Consider the following 7,500-nt stretch of genomic DNA (forward strand, 5'->3'; position numbering starts at 1 on the left):
GGCTTTCCCAAAACTGGGCCTGGTGATTTCTCTTGTGACAACACCTGCACATGCCCTTCACTGCTTGGGCAGCTGGACATTTAATGATCTCATGCAAGATATTCCTAAAATTCTGTGGCCCTCTGCTAAGGGCTGAATTATTCAAAAACAACAAACGGAGGAGGACCCCTTGGGAATCCACTGGTAAATTTAAGCTGTTGGAAAAAACCTAAAAAAACATACAAAACGTTCTCCATCCAAAGCGTAGGCGCCAGGGAATCACAATCTTCGGTAGTGTAACTTGGTTAACTTTAAGGGCCATGGGACTGGGTTATGGGTTGCACCTACTAGTGCGTTTGTTTCATCTCAGAGGGGGGGGCGACAGAAATTATTACATTTCCAGGACACTTCGTCATTTTAGACATGTATTCAATAACACGCAATTCATAATCATTATGACTGCTACACTCTGTGTCGATTTCTTTGTCTTCTAACAGAGTACACATTGTGGCTTGCAATCTTGTAAAATTGCTCCTTTTACTAGCAATATTATCTTTCAAAACCTGAATCATAGCATGATTATCCTGCACTGATAGCACTTCTTCGACAGACTTCAAAGTGTCCATTACGGACTTTCTCAAGAACTTTCGTTTCTTCTTAATAGCTTCGAAACTCTTCAGACTTTTCGACTAACCTTGAATGATCACAATGTTCCTTATAGTCCACCAGAGTATCCACAAATTCATCAGTCAAGGTTGTCGTGCAAGGTAACAGCGCCAATCGCCCAAAATGCGAAGACCAACTCTCCATCCAAAATCTATCCGAATCTATCCGGCTTGAAGGGACCATGAATTCAATGATTTATTCCTCAAATGCAACAAAGATCACAAATTCTACGTGACACAACAAATTCAAGATAAACACACGAGCACATGGAAAAATTATGCGGGTTGTCCGAGCCCCTGCATCACTGGGGCCCAGGGTCCACATGTCCAACAAAAAATAAAAACTTTCAGTTCCGAACAGCGCAAAAATAACTGAACAACAACAAAACAAAACAAAACAAAAAGCCTACCCCTACCATTGCACAACAAAACACTGTTTCATTAATACGGTTTGGAGATGCCCTGGCAAATTGTGTCCTTCAGATGGACCCCTTTGTGCCAATCTAATGTACTGAATGGCAGTACACTTGGCATTTTTCTTTTACATATTGTTTTGTTTTGCGATACAAAACTACTGCATGTATCTAAGCTTAGGTTGCTTTTTCCAATAGAAAGCATCTTAATGTTCTTGTTTAAGTCCAGTATTTATCGCCCCAAGTGGCACAAGTCTATGAAAACGTAATTTTTAATTTGACTGAAGGGAGGTAATTTTTGGGACATTTTATTTTGTAGGTTTTTAATTCTGTGGGAACTAATTTTTGTTGATTGTGATCAATCCACCAAATGTTTGGTGCTTAGCTACATGGTAGGCTAAAATTTGAAGACAGGGATACAATATTGCACAGGACAGCAGGTGGCTATTTTCAGAGTGAAATGGAGTTGCAGAGCAGAGTGAATAATAAAAATATAATATTGTTCAACATAATTATGTTTATCTACTTAGCACTCCTTTTTTAGACAGCCGTTGTTCATGTTCCTTTTATTAGAGGCTATGATGCGGCACCTTGCAGTGGAGTGGGGTCCAGATGGTGTGCGGGTCAAATTGTGTTTCACCAGGTCATGTGGCAGACACCGAAGGTTTTCGAAGGCTGGGTAAGTTCTTTCAAACTTATTAAATTCGAAAATAATCTCTGAACTGGCCAATTTTATTCCACCTGAATTTAACTGGTCATTAATCTTGAATGAACTACATGTAGCTAGTACTGCACCAAACAGTGTTCTGGAACCCATTTGGCAAAATCATCAAAGCACTTTTCAGTAGCAGCTGTATTAAAGTGAAGTTGAGAATTTTATGAAGGCGACAAACAGGGCATCTGAGTGGATAGCTGGGGCAACCAAGTAAATGGCAACTTCCACAAGCAGAAGGCTACTTTAGATCATCTTACTCATGTTTCCCTGGGTGAAGACAATGAGTCTTTAAGACCCAGTCTGACAACACTTGACTGTGTGACGTTAAAGAACCCACACAGTTAATGAGAGTAGGGTATGGATTTTGGAATGCAGTGGTCCACTTTATTGAGCCACAGTTTACGGCTTTAGTAGTTGTGCTAACCCAGCCTTTAAGTGTTTGAGTTGCTCATATGAACAGTTTCAGTGTACATGGTATAGACTGAGTGAATAAGACTTCACTTTCTTTTCTAAAGACAACAACAATGACAAATTTGAGTAGTTTTCAGACCTGGGGAACCAGAAAAATTCATGTCCTAGGCTAGGATTTTACTTAAAACCTATTGTTACAACTAGTGATGCCTTTGGAGTTTTGGAGTTAAGTGCATCTCTTGTTATTCTTTTAAACACCCTGCGAGCCGAGCCTCCTTTTGTCTTTTTCTTTACGGAGGAGGAGAAAAGTAGGCTCTGCCCGAATCGCGTCAACTCTTTGAAGCCGCCGCAGCCCGAGCTTCTGGACTAGTCAATCTTGTTTTCTCTCGTCAAACCGGTTATTCCAGTGCGAGTGTCCCTTTAGTGACAAAACCGATGGTTATAATTGAGCCCACTGTACCATGAAAAACCAAGATGGTGGCAAGATCTGGCATATTAGGCTTGGCTTCGAGACTGTATCCTGGCAACATGCAGCGCATATTCAATAAAGATCTTACTCGATTCATGCAGAGCCTTTCTCGAGAACACCAAAATCGAGCAAGCAAAAGAAAGGCTCTGCTTGCAGGGTGTCTTTTAAAGTGCTACTATGATGAAATTCGCATCTTTTCTATGTAAGCCATTTTAAGACATAAACATAAGTCTATACGAGAAGAAGAATGCTGTTTACTATTTTCAAATATCTCGTTTTGTTTCAGAGATATTCAAGTTTTTAAAAGATGCAAATTAGCCAGGTGATCACTCAACCAAATTTTGATCAAATAATTATGATGAAAACTCTGCCACTTTTTATCAGAAATGCTTGATTCTTTCCCCGAAAATTCTAGTAGATGTGCTTCACAATATGAGCATACCAGTTTTGTTACCATGGCAACATACTGGGTTCCAGACCTCCCTGATATTAAAGGCTCTGCTGGCCACCTTTGGCATTCTATTATGATATTTGCCAGTGGTGCCTCATCTGCATGATCCTGCAAGGATATAGATATGTTAGGTAGAGTTTATGGCCTTGTTAAGTCTTTTTCTCGCTTAGATCACCAAAATATTGAAATCTGGTTGGAGAGGAATGGAAAAGAGTGAGTTGCCATGAGAACTAATTTCTTTGTAGCTGCGGGGACAGTGTTGCCTGTAGAACTATCCAAGTTGCAATGGTCTGCTGCAAATAGACCATTTTACAGTTGTGTGCTTAGTTACCTGGCCTTTGAATGAAAGTGAGGCTGGAGTTGACCTTGCTTTGATAGAAACCTCACAGCTTTTCTTATGTAAATTCCTACTTATTAGCAAGACAACATCATTAACATACGAAAAGCAGTGAGGTTTCTATCAAAGCAAGGTCAACTCCAGCTTCACTTTCATTCACAGGCCAGGTAACTAAGCACACAACTGTAAAATGGTCTATTGACCGAGATAGCTTTATTTATATACCGTTTTTGATGCTATATTGGCTTGAGCGAATGACATCGTCAGTGCTCTCATTTGCATATCTTACACATTTTTCAAACTGAAATATCTCCGGAACCAGTGCAGAAATTTCCAAACGGTAAACAGTGTTTTTAATCTTTCCTGGAATTCTATGTGATGTTCCTAAAAATTCAAGGAATAAAAATTTGATCGTAGTAGCACTTTAATGGCTCTCTGAACTTTTGGTCACCATTACAGATACAGCAATTTTTTTTTGCTCAATATCACTTAACCTGTTTAACCTTTGATATAGGAAAGCATGCTGGACTAAACTTTGTGAAGAATTGTCCTATACAAAGACTGGGCACTCGTCGAGATATTGCTGATGCTACAGTCTTTCTTGCCAGTGGTGCTTCATCATTTATAACATCAAATTCATTGATAGTAGATGGTGGCAGCTGGATGACAGGATCTGCTTCCATGGCAACAATGAAGGCTTATAGTAAATTGTGATTCAAGATCAAGGAATGACAGTGAAAGTGTCTCACCTTCAAGACTGATGTTTGTAATCTTAAGACTGATGTACACTTACGTTGACTCTCAAGGATAATCCAGGTGTCTCCCACACAGGAACAAATCTCAGAGTCTCCCAAGGAGGTGACCAAATCTCCCAGATAAAAGCAACTACAGACCTTTGCCATGCTGTATGCTGAGATTTTATCCATAAATTTTCCAAGAACACAAACGATTACATTGTTGGAATGGTTGATGCATTTTTTATTTTACGGCATTGTTCGTTGTTTTGAACTTCTTATTTAAGGTGGCTGGAACCAGTTTCACTACTTTTAAGATAGATAGATAGATAGATAGATAGATAGATACTTTATTAAAATACATTGCAGCCCATGGAGCTGAATTGCGTATTCTACGTTCTATAATAAAAATTTACAAAGGACCTTTTTTATTGCCCCTGGGCACTATTGTGACATAATAGGTTACCACAGCAACATTATAGTTCTCCCAAAATACCCTATTTCATCTTTACTTGCTTATATCTCAATATGAACGTTTAGAATAGTAATTAGGAATCTGAGATAGAACTCTCAGCACAGTTTAAAACAAAATGTTGGTGAAACTGGTTCCAGCCACCTTACATTGTCAAAAATTTTAAGAAAGTCAAACTTGGACCATTTACGGCAATCATTTTAGCTCCAGACCATCTTGAAGAGATTTTGCTTTCAATCACATGGCTGTGTAATGTTTTCCAAGAATGATTGTATTGTTACAAACTGCTTTTGACAATGAGTAGCCTCTATGTACTAGTATTAGCCAAAATAAAAATGACTTGGAATGCACCTCCCCTGTTTACATTACCAGCTCTGAGAGAATGAAGATCATAAATCAAAGGGGAATGCTCTTCAAAACTGAACTGAAAAAATAAATTTGGTCTGAAGGTTCAATTTTTATGAAGAATAATGAAGTGGAAGCAGTCCTTTTGAGAGTCAGTCGACCATTAATTTAACCCTTTCCCTTTTAAGAGTGACATTTGTAGATTTTACTCTAACTCCAGACGAATTTACTCGTCAGTGGGGGACTCTTCAGGGGTGAAAGGGTAAAGCATCCAAGCAAGTTAGGCCGTCTTTACCCCCCTAACACAGGTGGCTCAAATGCTTCTGATAGGACTGCTAACAGTGCAGAAAAGTAACAATTCTGCCTGCACAAACATGACACTTTCAGTAAAGGTTTCCTTGTGTTTAAGGCCGGGACACACTAGGTGACAAGTCGCAGCGACATGTCTCTGCAACAAGTTGCTCCATGTGCACTACTTGCAAAACAAGTCGCTGCGACAAGACACCTGTTCGGAGCACACGCAGTGATCTCGTATGAGGGGGTATATGAACTACCTTTCTCTCATTGGTTTATTTATATTTTGTCGAAGCGACTTGTTGCCGGAAGTGTACACACAAAAATTATGTGACAACGGTGCTTTCGCTAATTTTGTCGCTGCGATAAGTCGCACGAATTCAAACTGGCTTGAATTCGTGTGACTGATCGCGACGACAAAATTTTGCCGCAGCGACAATGATTTTCATGAAATTAACCGTGTCACACAAGGCGATTTGTTGCGGCAACTTGTCCCCGCAACGTGTCGCAGCGACTTATCTCCTAGTGTGTCTCGGCCTTTAATGTTACATCTTCTATACATTCTGCAAAAAGACTGACATTACATGTACATTTTTGGTGTGAATCTAACCCAGTGTTGCACCCAATTCAAATCTCTAGGTGTTAAGAGTCTTTGTGTATTGCTTTTGCATGATAATGTAGCATTCACATTTCAATGGTATGGAAACTTGGAATAAAACGTTTTATTCCCATAGATTTTAATAGGGTACAACAATGACTGACTACCGGTAGTACATTTTACATTTGACATAGACATAAAACCCAAAACCTGCTTGCATGAGATGGTGAACACCCATTCCTTTATGTTGAAAATGTAACAATACCAAGCACAATTCAGAAATAATAGGTACCAGTGATGTTTTGAAAGTTCTCAAATTATTTTATTGAACATGCCTTGGACAAGTCAAATTTAAGTTCCCTCTAAACCTGACAAGTATTTAATAATTATTCAGTCCAAATTATTGCACAAGATCATACATTTTTTTTTTATGTTACTCTCTACATTTTTTAAAATGATATACTTGGGAAACATTCATGTCTATACCATCATGTCTAAGCATGGAACCATGATGGAAAAACATGTTCTTTGAAGTTTGAGTTTAGTGCTGTTAATATAAGCAACGTTTGCACTTGATAGTTTGACTGAAATTATTTGAAGCATACTTTATCAGCTCAGGGTCGATTTCAAAGAAAAAGTCTTTGATATCCAGTCTTGCTGCCATTCTAAGAAAACTTGCATGAACATCCCTCAAACTTCGGATGATTGAAGACAAAACGTGTCACATTTGCAGCCAATTAGAGTATGTTTTCCCTGTGACATGTCCACACTTAGGTGAAAACGACGGTAAACTGAGTCCACTTACAAAGACCTTTTATCCAGTTTGTTTCATTTACTATTAGATTTTGCATGTTGTTTTCATCAGAAACTTCCTTAAGCCACTTTTGTTTTTATTTTAGTTGTAAGCATGGGCTGGCCATAGTAACTTAATTGGGACTCCACACAGTACAGTGTGGGATCAAATTGTATTTCACTTGTTACGACTGATTAATTCTGTTGAATGTAATATAGGATCAGAAAGAAGTGACCATACAGCTGTGTTTGCCAAAATTTAAAAAAGCTTTGCTTTATTATCTTGTTTTCTACAACACAGAGATGTCTAATTTGTGCAAATTGATGGTGAAGAAGATTGCAATAATTGTTTAGAAAATACCTTTAAAACAGGAAGTTTTTAGTTGTCATTTCTCTGAGAAAGAAACCGTTGAAGATATAACATTCAATAATCGTTATTGCTCTGATTTGTACAGGTACACAAGGTGAGAAAGCCACATGAATTATTGATATTATAATAAATTATTTTGGTGTGCCCTGTTTGTTTTTCAATTCTGCTGGACTGAGTAATAAAAATTTACAGTCACCTGCAAGCATATCGTATCAATCTTTTGTTAGCATCTCATAAAATGCTTCACGAACAAACCCATTGCATTTAATATTATTTTAATAAATTTTAGTTTAAAAAATAAAAGCAACATTACATGTAGGGAAATTTTTAAATGCTGAAATTTACAGAGTGGATTAGACTGGTTTCATCCTGAAAAAAACCAGCTTCTTGTTTTATGCAAACAACGTGGAACAACTTCTTGCTTAAGTAATTATGTCACATCAGTGCTATTGAGA

At 38.1% G+C, this 7,500-nt stretch overlaps 1 protein-coding gene across 1 annotated transcript in view; it reads right to left on the reverse strand.

Annotated features, from left to right (window-relative positions):
- Positions 1-3,959: 3,959 nt before the first annotated feature.
- The window catches only part of LOC137970814 (uncharacterized), an 8,933-nt gene continuing 5,392 nt past the window's right edge, over positions 3,960-7,500 (reverse strand). Inside the window, exon 2 of the mRNA XM_068817385.1 lies at positions 3,960-7,500. This exon is cut by the window's right edge and continues 2,734 nt beyond it. The gene's annotated coding sequence lies outside the window, so the exon portion shown is untranslated.

This window comes from Montipora foliosa, chromosome 9, assembly GCF_036669935.1.
Source record: "Montipora foliosa isolate CH-2021 chromosome 9, ASM3666993v2, whole genome shotgun sequence".
Lineage (NCBI taxonomy): Eukaryota > Metazoa > Cnidaria > Anthozoa > Scleractinia > Acroporidae > Montipora > Montipora foliosa.